Consider the following 16,651-nt stretch of genomic DNA (forward strand, 5'->3'; position numbering starts at 1 on the left):
GAGGGTGCTTGAGTGTCCTTATGACAAGGGGGCTGGCTTTCCCCGGAATGGTGGCTCCAAGAGTGAAAGGCAGAGGCTGTGATACCTGGTATGGCCCAGCCTCAGAAGTCACACACCCACTGTCACTTCAGCATTCTGTTGTGGTCCCATAGATTGCCCCTGACTCAGTGTGGGAGAAAACTGCCCAAGAAAATGAAAGCCAGGGAGGGGAGGATTGGGGGAACCATCTTGGGGGATGGCTGCCATAGCTGGGGGAGGGGCTTTTTGGAAATCCAGACCAGTGGGCCCTGAGAATGGGAGTGGTGGGGGAAGGACGGAGGATAGCAGATGATATCAGAACAGGAACTTGGGGGCTGGAGCCCACACCACAGGCCAGCTTCCTCATACTGCAGCGCAAAGTGTGAAGCCATGCAGAGGAGACTTGTCACCATAGGGAGCTTGCAAAGGAGGCGATGTCACAGGTCTCAGCATGGGCTGGACCCCAGTTAGGTTAACGTGAGATTTGGGAGACAGGGAGGGTCCCAGTGTTCATCTCTGGGCCTCTCTCATCGAGGAATACTCAGAGGGGCTGTGCTTCCAGGTGGAGCCCACTGGGCAGGGCTGACGCTGAGTTGGGCTCCGTCTTAGAAGTAGAGTGGGCGTCTGTGCAGGGAGAATGGAGAATTCAGAGGCTGGGAAGTGGCCTAGGGCGTTGTTGGGTGGGTTATGGGCTCTGCCTCATGTCCTGGGGAGGCACAGGGCTGCCCACAGCCAGCTTTGGTTTTCAACTGGGTGAGCAAAGTCCCCAGAGAGTACGTAAGGAAGCTCCGAACCAGCCACCCAGGGTACCTTTCTGTACGCCGCACCACATGGAATTAGTCTCCAAAGTTCTCCCCATCCATTTCTACCCCAATCTCAACTTTGCAAAGTCCTTTTGACACCAGTACCTCCTCTGACCCTCAGGGCACAAGCCAAAGCTTGAGATGAGTTGGTATAACCAACATCACCAAACAGATGAGACAACGGAGGTGACAAGTGGCAAGAGACCTGCCCAGAATCACCTGGCCACACCTCGCACTCTGCCCTTGGTCCCTGTACCCCTTGAGCTTGATGTCAGCGCAGCAGCCCCACCTAAACGCTGAGTGTCACATGCCCCTGGGAAAAAGAACCAATCTGGGATCCCAAACGATGGGGAGGGACCCCAACCCTTAGAGGGCAGCCATAAGGACTTCCAACCCCAGGTGTGCACATTTTTATGATTTTTAAAAATATACCTCAGCATTTCTTTCAGCACACATCCTGTACACAGGCACACTCCACCCGGCTCTCAGCACAAGGGTCTCTGCCGTGGGTTCCCTTTCAGTCTCCTCAGTGGATTGTTCCTTACTATCCAATTAATCGCCTATCATTTGCACTGGACCTTTCTAGCAGTCACAAATGCAGAATGGGACATTTATTGCATTCTAGATGTCTTATTACCAAGGTCCTTTCCAGCCCATGCTGTAGAATGAACTAGGTCATTACCACAGTCAGCCACTCTGGTGAGAGCTCTGGTTGGAGCCGTGTAGATGCGTATGTTGGTAGCAGAGCATGCATATCCAAGGCCCCTGCAGAGCAGCACCTGCCTTCTTTGTGGGATGTGAGGTTTGGGAGTAAGTAGACAGAGCAGGTGAGTGCTGGCAGTTTGGACTGGCTCCTCCACCCCTGCGGTGAGGGCTGGACCGTGACAACTCTCTGTTAGTATCTGTTCTCCTTGCAAGGATTTGGGGCTTCATGGCTTCCTTCAGGCTCAGTTGCGAGGGAAATGATCTCATGGGGGACTGAGCTAGTCTTCTTGGAATGCCTACTAAGTGCCAGACACGAAAGCAGGCGCTCCCTTCAGAACACTTCTGTAGGGTGGATACTCTTAGCAACCCACAGCACACGTGGGGAGACTGGTTCCTGGCGGCAACGTCATTTGCCCGGGACCCCACTGCTCACCAGCGGCTAGAACTGGGCTTTGAATGGAAGCCTCAGTTCTCACGTTCTCCTACCCTGTTATCATTCTGGGAAGGAGATCTGAAGTCTTCCGATGAAAGGATAATTTACCCCTTATAGAAATCAGTACAACAAGGTAGCAACTGAATAGCCTGGAAAGAAAATTTTGGCCAGCCAAGTTGCCCTGCTGCCCAGGGCAGGAGAGAGGCAGGTCTGAAAGCGGTGGCCATACAGGAAAAAGGGACGATGTTTCCTGATGGCTCTGGCTCCTCAGGGTGGTCTAGTTTCTCAGAGAGTGGTCTGAGTGTAGGCCTCTAGTGGTGTGGGTGAATTTTTTAAATTATGAAAATGTGTGTATGTCTGGTTTCAGCCTGACTCAGTAATTTGCTTATATAACCTCTGTGCCTCCTCTTGGTGGCCCTAAGGGTCTCGATTAAGAGTTTTATGAATATCCTGCTGTGTTTAGTCTCTTATACCTTGGCGTATCTATTTCACTAACTCAGATGGTGCCATTACCACACACATATCCTGTCAGGGCAAGGAATTGTATTAACAAGTGTAACCAGTAAAACCACAGCATTTCACTTTAGCAAAGGGGCTTGAGCAGGAAGCAGGTAAATCCCCTCCGACCCACGCAGCCACTGTCTCTCTTCCCTTCTATGAAGTTAGACTCTGCCCCCGGGGCCCAAATTGGGCACTGGGGGAACCCACAGGTCTCATATTTAGCTCGAAGCACCCCTGAGCTATATGTGGGCTCCATCATTTCCTTAGTGGTGAAAGAAGCCATAATTTCTCACTTTCTTTTCCTCTCTCCTCATCTTTTCTCTTCTTTTCCTCTGTTGTTCCCCCTTCTTCTTCTGAGAATTGTAGTCTTTCCTGGACCACTCTTTCCAAGTAGGCTCCTGATGGCCGATCCTAGGGTACATTCCTTCCTAGAACTATGTTGTGTTTCCAATAGTCAATAAGAAAGCTGAAGCGGCCCCACCGGTTTCCCCTGAGAGCATCGTAATACTTCACGTACCTCTGTGCGCCCCCCCACTTCCACTGCCCTCTGTAAGCACATTGCTTGCTGCTGAGCACAACGTAAGTGCTGAAAAATAATTAATGAATGAAACAGTTCTCTGTATTCCATTTTTTTTCTTTTTCCACAGCAAGCCGTTGTGGATGAAATGGGTTTTTGTTTGTTCGTTTGTTTCTTCATTTGTTTGTTTGTTTTACCAAGGAAAGTTGTCTATTGACGGGAAAACTTAAACACGCATAGCTTCAGAGAGTCACAGTGAACTCACATCGTCTTCCCGGGGGCTTCTTTTTGGCCCCAGAGAGGCCCAGTGTACGGTTTTGCTCCCCAGGCTCTGACTGATGAGGTCACTAGCTTCTTAGCTACTGGCACTGTCAAGGTTGTCAACCGAGTGGGGACACTGATACGATAAGGACAGTCAGACTGTAAAGACTACTTTATGTGTGTGTGGCAGTTCGCATTTAAAAATGGTTTCATGTTCATTACCTCTTTTGGCATTCACAAAACAAAACAAAACCTATAAGGTTGATGGTGTTGGCATGTACGCCCATTTTGGAGATGCAGTTCGGAGATGTTAAGTGGTTTGCTGAAGGTTTCAGAGGTAGTAGGTGGTAGAGATGGGTTTGGAAGCAGGGTTTCTTCCTCCGTCGGGCAAACGTCCTTCCCCGGTGCCCTGCCTACCTGCCTTTCTTTTTCTGGAAGCTGCATCAGCTGCTTCGTGGAAGGGTCAGAAATGGCTCTCGTGAAAACATCTGTCCACACAAAAACCTGTCACTGAATGTCAATAGCATCTTTATTCATAATAACCAAAAACAGACAATAACCCAAATGTCCATCAACAGATGAGTGGATAAACAAAATAAGATTTATCCAGGGGATTTCATAGTATTTGGCCATCAAAAGGAAGAAAGTACCGACACATACTACAAATTTCATAAACTCTGCAAACATGGTGCTAAGGGAAAGAAACCAGTCACAAAAGGTCACATATGGTATGATTCCCTTTGTATGAAAGTTCAGAAGATGCAAATTCATAGAGAAGGGAAGCAAATTAGTATTTGCGTAGGGCTGGGTGCTGCGAGCGGGGCATTAGGACGTATCTGCTAGTGGGTACAGATTTCCTGTCTTAAAATTGATTGTGCTGGTGGTTGCACAACTCACTGAATGTACAAAAACCTATTGAACTGTACACTTCGCAAGGGTGAAGTATATGGTACATAAACTATATCTCAATAAGTTATTAAAAAACAAAAAAACTGGCTCTGGGCAGTAACAGTTATAACCTCCTCTGGCCACGGCAGCCCCTAGGGTGACAAAAGTGGGTGCTACCCAATTCTGGCTGCTCTGACCTAGTCCTGGGGTGAGAAAGTCTTCCACCTCGGCCTGTTCCAAGTTGTGGGGGTAAATCAGGCACCTCCATGTTCCCAAATGCAGACAAGCTAGAAATTAAGTTCTGTGCTTCCCAAGCATTAATGTGCGTTCAGATCATCTGGCCATCTTGCTACAGATTCTGAGCCACCTGGTCTGGTATGTCGCCTGAGATTCTGCACTTCTCACAAGCTCCCAAGTGACGGCGATGATGATGCTGCCACCAGCAGTACTTTGGGAAGCGAGGTTGTAGACCACAGAAGCTGCTGGAAATGTTTACTTTCCAGCAGATAGCTTTGCCACGTGAAGACGCAGCCCTTGACTCCAAAATGCCAGCCTGTACAATTGAATCAAATAATGGGATTTTTTAAAAACACACGCCTTCAAATGTCTTTTCCCTCCCCTCCTTCCAATTGTTAGGTGCCAATAATGGAAGATTTTGGAACCCCTGCTGCCATCCAACTTGGTGAAATCTTTTGGTGCACGTTAATCTTTGTGGAAAGCACCTAACAACGTATGTGACTATTTTTTTCTTTGACCTAACTGAACTGGCCATCTGTTTTCACATCACAGGGAAAAACCAGAGTTGCCCTAACTCTGTGCCTCTTTCATCGTGACTATATGTTTTAAAAGCACAAGATTAATTTCTGTCTTCAAAACATGAAAGAAGATTCAGAAGACCTCTTCAGAAGGAGATAAAAAGCCAAAGAATCGGGAACTTTCCAGTGGGTTGTGATAGACTTATGTGTACAACGTAATGTTTATTGAATAAGCCTCTGTTACATGGCTGCAACATACAACAGACTGTGTGCTCCCCTTAAGAAGGGAGGTACGTAAAGATGAAGACACTGCCCCCAAAGGGGCCATATGTGTCCCAGTGGGAGGGAGAGACAGGTTTACCAAGGAAAGCAGGAAATGAGAGGGGCGGACAGCGCTTCTGCCTGCTCTCACTGTTTGATTGGTTTATACTCATTCTTCCCTCTAGATTGTGCTGATGTTACTGGAAGGCTTAAGAATCCTAGAGACTCTCCCCTTAACCTGAACAAAACTTCCATTTACACAGGATTTGCTAAAGGCGTACAAGGGACATGGCACCCATTGCATTAAGCTCACGCAGCACTGCCTGAAAGCAGGTCCTCATTGCTTGCCGCGGGCTCAGATCTTAGCTACAGGGCTGGCAGGCTTTTGATGAACAAAAGAGGACTGAGTTCGGAACCTGAAAAGAGCATCATCGGATGTGGTGCAAAAAAAAGAAAAAAAAAATCGGATTCAAATTCCATTTCTGCCAACGTTTAGATGTCTGACAGCCTTGCTTGGTGCACCTGCTGGGCCTTAGTTTTCTTCATCTCTAATATCAAGATGATTATACTAACTTCCTCCCAGGGACGAAGCCAGGAGGAGACAAGCTAACGTGTACAGAAGGGCATCACGAACTGGAAAGCACTCCAGGATGTCAGAGATAACGACTATTTCTCTCTTACCCCACATACTCCAGGCCTCGCCTGTCCCTGCCCTCCTCCTCAAATCTATTAAAGCTCACCTGTGACCCAGCCATGGCTTCAGGGTGGTCTCGGTGCTTCTTGACCCACTAAGTGCATGCAGGGTCTTCCTCAAGACAATGCATTATAACTACAGTCAGAAGGGCGCTTACGTCCACGCCCTGTGGGAATTCGCTGGCACTCCGTTTCTGCAGCTCTAAAATCAAGTCATTCACTATATTTTGAGGTTCTCACTTTGTTCTAGAAATTTGCACCCCCTAGCAGACATGCTTCATATTTGGGGCACTGTATCTATCTTCCCTAGGCAGGAAAGTCTGCAGTTCAGTTGTTTTCTTCCCTGAGTTTTTGAGTCTAAGTCTTTATTTCACATTAGTTGGGAAACAAAAAGCATGGGACACCATCACAACTCCACTCTGCCATCCCCACTGGCCGTGGGAGTCTGAACCTACATCAGGGACCCCCCCGCCCCACCCTTCCTGAAGAGAGCAGGGGCCACTTATCAGCCCCAGCTTTTGAGCTTTTCAAGCTAATCAATGCAGGTTTCCTAATTCATGTTATTCCCATTTAAGTGATAAGCCAGACATGGGACAAACTCTCGATGGGAAACCGTTCCTTTTAAACATGATTGATAAAATAATAACTGAGCCAGCAGAACTTTTTCTGATAAAGGCTGGTGAGCACTTCCAGCGGGGCTACTGTTGAGAAATATTTTTTTTTAAGTCAACCATAGTTAATTCCATCCCAAGCTTGCTATATAAATTCTCACCTCCAGAAGATGAGACAAGTGTGCGTTATACAATATGCATGCATATTCATGTGCTATTCTTTCCAGGCTGCGCTTGACGGATGTAGGCTATAAATCCACCATCAAGGTGATGAGATATTAATAATTACTTCTGTAGTGTTTGATATTGCCAAGTGACTTTCGGTTATATATTACATGGGTGTGTTATACAGATCAGTATTCTCCCTGGATAAAGAAGGGCAGGGAGTGAAGAATGGCTTGTTAGGAAGGTTTAGAAAGCCACCTTTGCCGTCTTCTACGGTATATGTACTAGGGAGCCCGCTCTGAAGGGACCACTGCGTAAAGCCAACTGAGATACCAGGAAAACCACATATGAGAGGTAAGGGACGTGCCCTACAGTAAGACCTGTCTTACGCTATCGTACAAATCTTAAAACCAAGCCTTGACAAGATCTGCATGGGTAACAGGGTTAGTAGCTGGAAACCCACCAAGACAAAGTGTGGAAAATATCTTGATCTTCCCATAAATCTCCCTAAGGAACCAAAAGAAGCCTAAACAAGTTCAAAGTGATTACCAGTGAATGGACACCTGTTAGAAAAAAGCTCAATACTTCAGAGAGTGATAACAGAATCCAGAACCCCTACAATATATACATAACAATGTCAAAGAATACTAAACATAAAAAGAAACCAAAAAAAAAAAAAAAATGTGATCTATGGTCAAGAAAAGAAGAACGGAATAGAAACAGATCTCAGGATGATCCAGATGTTGGGTGGAGCAGACAAATACTTGAAAGTATGTACATAACACATACCCAAGAATGAAAGGAAAGTAGGCTCTTAATGAGTAAACAGAAAATACTAGCCCAGAAAAACAAAACTGTAACATAGACCCAGATGGATATTTTAGAACTCAAAAGTGAAATAATTGAAATAAAAAATTTACCTGAAGGCCTTAACAGGAAATTAGAGATAACAGAATAAAAGGACAGTGGACTGACTTGAATATATATATATATATATATATATATATATATATATATATATATATTCAAGTCTAAATTCTTAAATATATGTATATATATATATAGTAGTCTAAATTAAGAATTTAGACTACTTCTCATGAGAAACGATGGAGAAGACACTGGAACAATGCCTTTAAAGTGCTCCAAGGGGTGGGGGGAACAACCTGTCAACAAAGATTTCTGTATCTCAAAGAAAAATATCCTGCCAAAATGAGGATAAAATCCGGATATACCTTTTCAAATACACAAAAGCTCAGACATAAACTAAGAAGTTAATATAGGGAAAAAAATAGAATAGTAAAATTACTCAACCCAAAATAAGTAAAACAAAAAAAAACCACACACACAAAAAAAACAAAGAAATTAAAAAAAAAAACACTGGGGAACAACAAAAACAGAAGAGAAAAATGGAAAATAGAAAGATGGTAGAGTAAACCCAACCATATCAATAATTTCATTCACTGTAGATGGACTGAACACTCCAATTAAAAGGGAGTAACTGCCGTACTGAATGAAAAAGCTATGGCCAATTACATGCTGCCCAAATGCCGAGTATACAAACAGTATGCAAAAAACTGTATCTATATTAATAATCCGGTAAACTTCAGATAAAATATTAGTGATAAAGGGAAGATTGTATCATAATAAAAGGGTAAATCACCAGGAAGACGAAACAATCTAAATGTGAGTGTCATTTCTAGCAGAGTTCTGAAAGACAGATGAAGCAAAAACTGATGGAACGAAAGGGAGAAATAGACAAATCCATCATAATAGAGATTGTCACATACCCTGTATCAACCAGGGGTCTCCAAAGAAACAGAGAGGGAGAGAGACAGAGAGAGAGAGGTTTATTTGAAGAAATTGACTCACGATTGTGGAAGCTCTCGTCTGAAATCTGTAAGACAGGCCTGCAGGCTGGCAGGAAAGGAAACAGAGATGCAGAGAGCTTGGGAGAACGTTCTGGGAGAGGGAAATGATATGCTCACATATGCTAAGGCTGGAAGCAGGTCAGCCACTTCCAGGAACGGAGGGTAAGGGCCTGGAGTTCAGTGAGAGAAGGAAACAGAGTAGATGGAGGCAGCACAGTGAGGTGGGGACGCTTACAGGGCTTTCCTTGTAGACTCGGGGAAGAGTCCGTTTTCTTCAAAAAGCAGAGAGATAGCACTGAAGTATTGTTAGCCAGGGAGGGACTGCTTGAGACTTTCCTCTTTCAAAGAAGAATTTTGTAAGGGGCCTAGATAGAAAGGGGAAGTAATAAAGGAAGCAGGGAGAACAGTTATCTGAGCTGAGGGCTGGCTTCGCCATTTCCAGGCCACGTGGCTTTGGGTGAGTTATTTAACCTCCCTGAGCCTCAGTGTCCTAATATGTCAAATGGAAATAAATAATTCTAATACCTCACAGGAGTCTGGTCAAGACTGAATGAGACTATGCAAGGGAAGGGTTTCTTTAACACCGTCGCTCACATGCCGTAAATGCTCAAAATTATGAGCTGTTAATTACTCTTGTCATTATTGTCAGGAGCAAAGCAAAGTGCGGTGCTAGGAGAGAACTGCCGTCACACAGCAAGGACTCAGATAAGTGGCCGAGGCCAAAGTCCAGTCGTAGGAATGTGGCCTCAGTGGGGAGAGGGCTGGACAGTGATACCTGCAGCCGTGTTCTGAGCAGCACAGGTGCTGCATTGGGGTGCAGTACCTCCTCCCCACGGTCAGAATTAGGCTGGAAACTCGGGGTACAGCAACACAGCAGACGGCCCAGAAGCAGAGTTGGGATGGGGCAAGAAGCTGGGCCTCTCAGCCTGTCCTCTGTCTGCCCAGGGAGTCCCCTGATGAGACACACACCACCTCAGAGACAAAAGAATGACTCAAACTTGAGGAACGGGCCCTGTTTTCTCTCACCCAGCCAGGCACCTTGTTGAGTAAAGAAATAAACAAGACACTAACACCCAAAATGAAGTTACGGAGAAGAAACATTTCACGTTTATTTTTTGTTGGTGGTGTGCTCTTACCAAGAGCAAGGAAAGGAAGTAATGACTTGAATCTCTTCAATAATCATTTTTAAGTCAGGAATTTGAAACTCACCCTTTGTGAGAAGATAGAAGAGACACTGGGCTGCTTTCTGCGCAGTCAGATATCCAGTCTTGTGGGGACCATGCCAGACATTGGGGTACACCAATAAGCAAAGCTGGTAGAGTTGCTACTGTCACAGGGTTTATGGCCCAATGGTAGAAGATTATAAAAGTACAAAATACGAGGAAGGCTGTGTCTTCTCATAGTCTGGGGCCCTATCCTTGCCTGAGGGATGAAGAAAGCTGGTCAGGAAAGTTGCTTAGCACACACAGACGCTTCCCCAAAGTTCTCTTTCCTGAGAAGCTTAGCATGTACCTTCCTCTTGCTCTGTCAGTATCTTCTTTCTCCAAGTCTTCATTCTCCTTGCATCCAAAGCTGTTCAAATGCTCTCTGTCTTCCAATGCCTACCTCACCTCTAGTCCAGCCTCATCCGAATCTTTCCCCAGAACCTCTTGGCTTCTCAGATGGGGTGTCTGACCCTCTCTTGACTTCTCCAATTTGCATTGCCATCCTCTGAAAATAACTGATCATTTATTTATTTCCCTCTCTTACATGTAAAAAAAAAAAAAATCACTGAGCATTTATCATATACTGCCGGGATTGAGCAACTTTTCACATTTAGTTAGCATTCTACCCTATGAGATAGGTGCTGGTATTTTCCCGATTTGACAAATGAGAACACTGCGTTGTAAGGAAATTAAGTCACTTGCCCAAGGTTACACAGGAGGTAGAAGTTGCCAGATCTGACCTCAGGTTGGTTGATTTCCAAGGCCATGCCCAACTATTATGCCACCCTGTCCCCAAGTGATTGTGATGCATCCTGTAGCCTCTGATGACCTTCACGTTGGGGAGGGGAGCATTTCCAGAGGAAGGGGGGGTCATAGGAAACTAAACGGCACCTGCTCATAAAGAGCCACTCGCTTCCCTGGGCAGGGCGGGGCCAGAGGGCCAGCCACGGTGGAAGTGGCGCTCCGACCCCTTAGCATGGGATGGGGCTGTCTTCTCCAAGATGAGGGAAGGAGAAAACTCCCTCATCCTTTAGGGTGGGCCTAAGCAGGTGGCTCACAGTAAGAAGAAAACAGCTCTGGGCAGCCTAGAAGATGTTCCCAGGAGCCACTGTGGAATATAGGAAGCAGGGACCTGACTCTCTGGGCTGATGGGCGGGCAGCAGGGGAGGGGTGGTTTGCAGCTGTGGAGCTACACTCCCCACAGGGGGTGTCTCAGGCAGGAGGAGCATCTGTGAAGGTGGGTTCTGTGGCAGGTGAGCCAGCGCCAGGGCTTCCCTTTGTGAAAATCAACTAATTCATTTACAGTTGACCCTTGAGCAACGTGGAGGTTAGGGGCACCGACCCCCCACCCCGTGAAGTCAAAAAGCCACATACAACTTTTGATTCCCCTGAAAACATAACTACTGATAGCCTACAGTTGACTGGAAGCTTTACTGACAATATAAGCAGTCGATTAACACATATTTTGTCTGTTTATATGTATTATATGCTGTCTTCTTGCAATAAAGTAAGTTGGAGCAAAGAAAATGTTATTAAGAAAATCAAAAGGAAAATAAAATACATTTCCAATATTTATTGGGAAGAAAACCATGTATAAGTGGGTCCATGCGGTTTAAACCCATATTGTTCAAGGGGCACTTGTGTTTAGTCCTGAGATGTTTGTTGTGCACCCCTGTATCCGAGGCCCAGGTCGTCCAGGACTGAACAACGTAGATCAAGACCCCTGCCCTGTGGAGGTTTGATTCATGCATCTCTTGTGGCAAAGTGACTCAATCAGTGAGAAAAACACACCAGATGACGATGGCGATATGGGCATGCCAGCCTTGAAGGTAAGCACAGTTAGAGCTGTCCAAAGAACTAATTAGGCAGCAAATATTCACTGTAACCAGCTTCTCTGCTTCACAGAAAAAGTTTATTTTGGAGTCTTTTCAAAGATGCATCAGAGAGAGAGCCCTGAGTACCTGCAACATGGAACCTAAATAATCAGAAACTCGCCTCATATAGAGAGCAGATGTTCCAGGGAGCAGGTCCCAATAAGGTGGCCTCATTTCCACCACTGACACCAGGATACCTGGTGGAGTTACTACCTGCACAAGTCGTTTGATGGTAGTAAGGATTCCAAACATTGAACTTCACACATGTCGAGTAATAACCACCAGAAATTTTAGCCTCTCATGTTGATTGTGTGACTACCCTTTCTTGTGACTTCGAACAAGTCATTTCACTTTTGTAAATTCCATGTTCCTTTCCTGGGAAGAGAGAGGGTGCATCCCACAATTTCCAAGTTCCCTTCCCATCCTGACCTAGTATTTCTGTAAGGTTCTATGAAGGAAGCCATTGCAGGGGATTAGTACAGACAGAAAGTGGCTGAGATGCATGTCAGATGCGGAAGAAAAGGCGTCAAACCAACTGGAAGGTCCCAGGTCTGAGAGCCTAGGTCTGCATGGGGAGCATTAGGCAAATGGTCATAGAGGCCGTCGGCATCACTCCCTCGGGACGTAGTTTGTGTTTTCCCTGTGGCCTGTGGCCATATTGTCCATGACCAGGTACATAGAGATTTGAGGTGCTTTAAGGGCAGCCCCACGTGTGTGTGGCCCCTTGGAGAATGAGGTACTCTGCCTGAGTGAATTTCCAGAACACCCAGGCTTGTTTCTGCAGATAGCAAGGCTCCTCTCACTAGCATCTCACCTGTTTTCCTCAGGGCCAGTATGAGGAACCCCTCCTGTGCTGAGCTATGGTGAAGGCTGTGGCTTCTTCAGGAATGGAGTCTGACCCCAGGTCACTGCGCACTTTTTATCATTAAACTTTTGTTTGTTTGTGTTCTCTCTCTCCCTCTCTCCCTCTCTCCCCTTCCCTCTGCAATAAACTGTCTCATTGCCCTTGCTTCTTTGTTTTGTTTTGTTTTGCATGTGTTTGTTTGTTTTACACATAACTGCCTGCTGAGGCCCTGAAGGGAACTCCATGCTTCCCCAAAATACATTACCTGAGCTTTGTAACAGCTTGTTTCCCAGAAGGGGGCTTTTTAAACTTTCTATCAGATGACAGGGTTTCAAGGCTGATTTTCATGTGGTTACTTGGGTATGAAAATCTGTATTTAGAAATCAAGAATTAATTCGTGAAATAAACAATTGTTTGCTTTTGAATCTTCTGTTTTAAATAAGGAGGCCACGGGAACCGTGGGTGAAGCACTGCAGGGAAAATCAGACGTTGTCAAATGAGGACGGGTTCTTGCTCTATGAAATGGGAGAGACCGCTTCCCTCCTTGACCTTCGTGCTTTCTTATCAGCAAAATGAGAAAAGGAACACACACCACAGAGCTGTCGTGAAGTTCCGATGCGATAAAGTGTATGAAAGCATTTTGCAAAGGACATCGTGAAATACAGTTGTAACCATTATTATGACACAGCCTTGTGCGATGGTTATGTGTGGGCATAGCTCACCCTCTAAACTGAAAGCTCTTTCAGGACGGAAAGCTTGCCTTATATCCAAGGGTGATATTCAAAATATTTAACCACTGGTAGGCATCAGCCCGTCAGTTTGACCTAATCAAAGCCAATGCTGGCTACTAATGGCCAGATTGCCTCAGCCAGAGCTCAGAGTATCCCTGCTTACACCATGGGGAATCTTCCAAAGAGACTCGTATAGTGCCTTGTGCATCACAAGGGACGCTCAGTGAGCGAATTTAAAACATTATCTGCTTTGAGAAACTTTACTTTGCTCACAAAATGTTTAGAGGAACTTTTGATGTAAAAACGAGCTACCTCTCTATTTCCCCAACATTTCGTAGGGGCGTGTGTTCTATCCCTGCCCTACTTGACTCCCCAGTAGAATATTTTTTTTCCAAGCTCAGTTCCAGGTACGAATCCCCAAACACCTGAAGCCTCTTTTCTTTGACCAGAGTTACAGATTCATTAACCCAGACTTTTCAGAAATGTTATTATTAGAGCTTTAATCACCCATGTCCTCCTTTTAAGTCCTTACTAAAATTACTTTCTGGCAATAATAATTATGTCAGTCAGGGGCCAGCCAAATATAGCTGTGGCCCTTGAACCAAATCAAGACGGGAGTTTCCAGCCATAATCTATTCTTTGGCTCCAAATGATTGTGCTAATTCCCGCCCCCGCCCCCCCACTCCATCCTTCCTATCGTTGTTTTGACATAAAGCGACAACACAGACCAGGGGAGATTGGCGGAACTGGGTCTGTCTTATTACTGTGTTAGAGTTTGCAAGTTGTATCTTAAAGGAACGCCAGTCATATCTTAAAGGAATGCAAAGGCAAACATGAGATGGTAAGTCAGCGGGGTCCGAATCAGGGGCAGAAGCCAAAATGGTAATGGCGTTGTAACAGGCTAGAAGGATACTGGTATTCTAGTTGGAAGAGAAAGAAACCAGGGAAAGCTAGAAGGGAAGAGTAATGGACAAAGTGCCCAGGTGGTAGAACTCTCATCCAGCAGAGCTTTCAGAATGTACCAGAATCAGCTAGAGAAGCTACAGCCAGTGGAAGCATGTCAGTCATCACCCGCCTGCCTTCCAGCCCCCGCAGCCTCCGTCTCTGTCTCTGGAGTTCTGCAGAGACTCTGTCTACAGGCTTAGCCTCGTCCACACACTGACACCAAGTCAGGCTGCGTTTCATGACCCCACTTCCGTCATCTCTGCTCAATAGCAAGTCAACTAAGTTGTCCCTTTGTTTCTTGCTTGGATGCTTGGTGGGGGGGAGGCACAAACTCCCGGAGGGAGACAGTGAAGGAGCAGGAGTAGGTTTAGGAGGTTCAGGAGGGGAGAGATGTCTACTGGGTCCTGATCTTGAACTGTCCATGGGAGACTGTATGTAGCAGCAGTACCCAAAGTACTTGCTCTGTTCTGTGCGCTGTGATGAGAAAGAAAGTACTGCCAGAAGGTAAATGCATGTTCTGGTCCTTTCAAAGAGAGGACAGAGATTCAGCTGAACTGAACACTAATGTTGTTTCCTTGCATTCTGACACAAACTCCTTCTCTGGATTTAGACCAGCGACAGTGAGTGATCGCACACTGGTCCACGGACCTCGTGAGATGCGTGGGTTTAGGTTAGGAGTTTGGGAGAGTCTGGAGTGGAAGTACAGCCGGTCGTGTTGTTCAGGTTGTTTTGTTATAACATTGATGGGATGCTGTAGGCACTTGACTCTTGTTTACATCAATAGCCTGCGGTTAAAATTGGTGTCATTATATGTCATTTTGCTTAGAGTCGCAGAACCTATGGACGACATTGAGGACTTCCTGTAATATGAAATTAATGAGATATCGTGTCCCTTTTTCTTACTGACTCTTCAAAATCTGGTATGTGTTTTATCCTTAGAGGAGATGTGAATTCAGACGAGCCACAGTTCAAGGGCTCCAACAGCCACATGTGGCTGCTGTACTGGATGGTGTGGGTGGAGATATGCAAAGAGCAGTCTGTGCATCAAAATCACGGGAAAGCATGTTAGGAAATGTAGACTCTCGTCTCACCCCTGACCTGCTGAATCAGAACCAGCATTTTTTACAGGATACCCTTGATCTTTGTGTCCTTAGAGTCGGAGAAGCTCTGGTCTAGATAAGAAGCAGGGGCTTCCAGTCTACGAGGAACCAGGGAGGAGGAAGCAGAGTTGTATATCCACCGCCAAACGCTTCACACATTCCTGGTAAAGAGCCAGGGAAACTGAAAACATTCGGCAGCTGCAAAAATAGAGTACATTTTTGTCTCCAGTGTGGTTTTGTGGACTGTGACCTCTTCATTTTGAGAAATCCACTCCTTAAGCCCTTATGCTGAGATCTTATAATAATTCAACCGTATGTCAATTAACTTGGAAAGGCAAAAGTAACAAGAAATAAAGAACGGCAACAAGAGGTCCACATGAATTCTGGGACTTAAAATGGCTTTCTTAATACACGATAGAAAATTGGGAAATCAATCTGTACTTACCATGGAAGCTCCTGACAGGCTCCAAATTCAGGATGTTTAGATAAAGATTAAATATGCATTTGCGGGAAAGCAAAAATATTCATCTCTTTTTTCCTTCAGGCTGAACGGACACAAATCAGAGGCTCAGAAACATATTGCTGGCTTATTTTTATCTTTCCAATCTCTAGATTGCTTTAGAATCTCAAAGCCAGAGCCTCATTGGAATTTGCTATTTTCTCCTAGTAAATTGTAGGTGTGTGGGTGGGGGAGGGTTGGGGGGGGAGTGTTTTTCTTCTAGATCAATAATCCTATCTTAGATTTTTTCAACTAAAACAATTTTTGTTTCTATCTTAGATTTATTAAGTGTATCCTCATCACCCCGCTGGAGTAGTTTTAAACTCTGGGAAATTGAGACTCTCAGAGATGAAGAGGCACTCAATCCAATGTGTCTTTGGGGACCCAGGACAGAAGTGGAGATGTGTTGACACTTGATACAATGCTCATCTCCTAGGCTTTGCTCTGCTCTGTCCAAGAAGGAAAGAAAGATGTATTAGGGTTCCCCAGAGAAACAGAACCAATGTGATGTATGTATATATAGACAGAGACATTTCTTTTAGGAATTGGCTCACGCGATTATGGAGGTTGGCAGAAGGGGCCAGCAGGCTGGAACATTAGGAAGAGCCAACGTTGCAGTGGAAGTCTGAAGGTCATGTGCTGGTAGCATTCTTTCTCGCTTGGGGGAGATCAGTCTTTGTTCGATTGAGGCCTTCAACTGCTTGGGTGAGGCCCCCCCCACACCATGGAGGGCAGTCTGCTTTTCACGAAGTCTATCAATGTAAAATCAGTCTCATCCAAATAAACAACCCTCAGAGAAACATCCAGGGTAATGTCTGAACCACTCTCTGGCCACCGTGACCCAGTCAAATTGACACATAAAATTAACCATCACAGATGGAGATCACAGTCGTTTAAACACACAAAAGGAAAAGCTCTGTATGCTCCCAGGAGACGGGCACGATCAGCCCTCCTACTACGGGGTCAGAGAAACT

The 16,651-nt window shown here is 45.5% G+C and overlaps 1 protein-coding gene across 1 annotated transcript in view; it reads left to right on the forward strand.

Moving 5' to 3' along the window:
* LOC109451963 (uncharacterized) overlaps positions 1–12,827 on the forward strand; it is a 382,815-nt gene extending 369,988 nt beyond the window's left edge. The window contains exon 6 of the mRNA XM_088798910.1: positions 12,386–12,827. The gene's annotated coding sequence lies outside the window, so the exon portion shown is untranslated. The remainder of the gene's footprint in view (positions 1–12,385) is intronic.
* The last annotated feature ends 3,824 nt before the right edge of the window (positions 12,828–16,651 follow it).

The sequence above is a fragment of the Rhinolophus sinicus genome, chromosome 6 (assembly GCF_057876585.1).
Source record: "Rhinolophus sinicus isolate RSI-liver-muscle chromosome 6, RSI-T2T, whole genome shotgun sequence".
Lineage (NCBI taxonomy): Eukaryota > Metazoa > Chordata > Mammalia > Chiroptera > Rhinolophidae > Rhinolophus > Rhinolophus sinicus.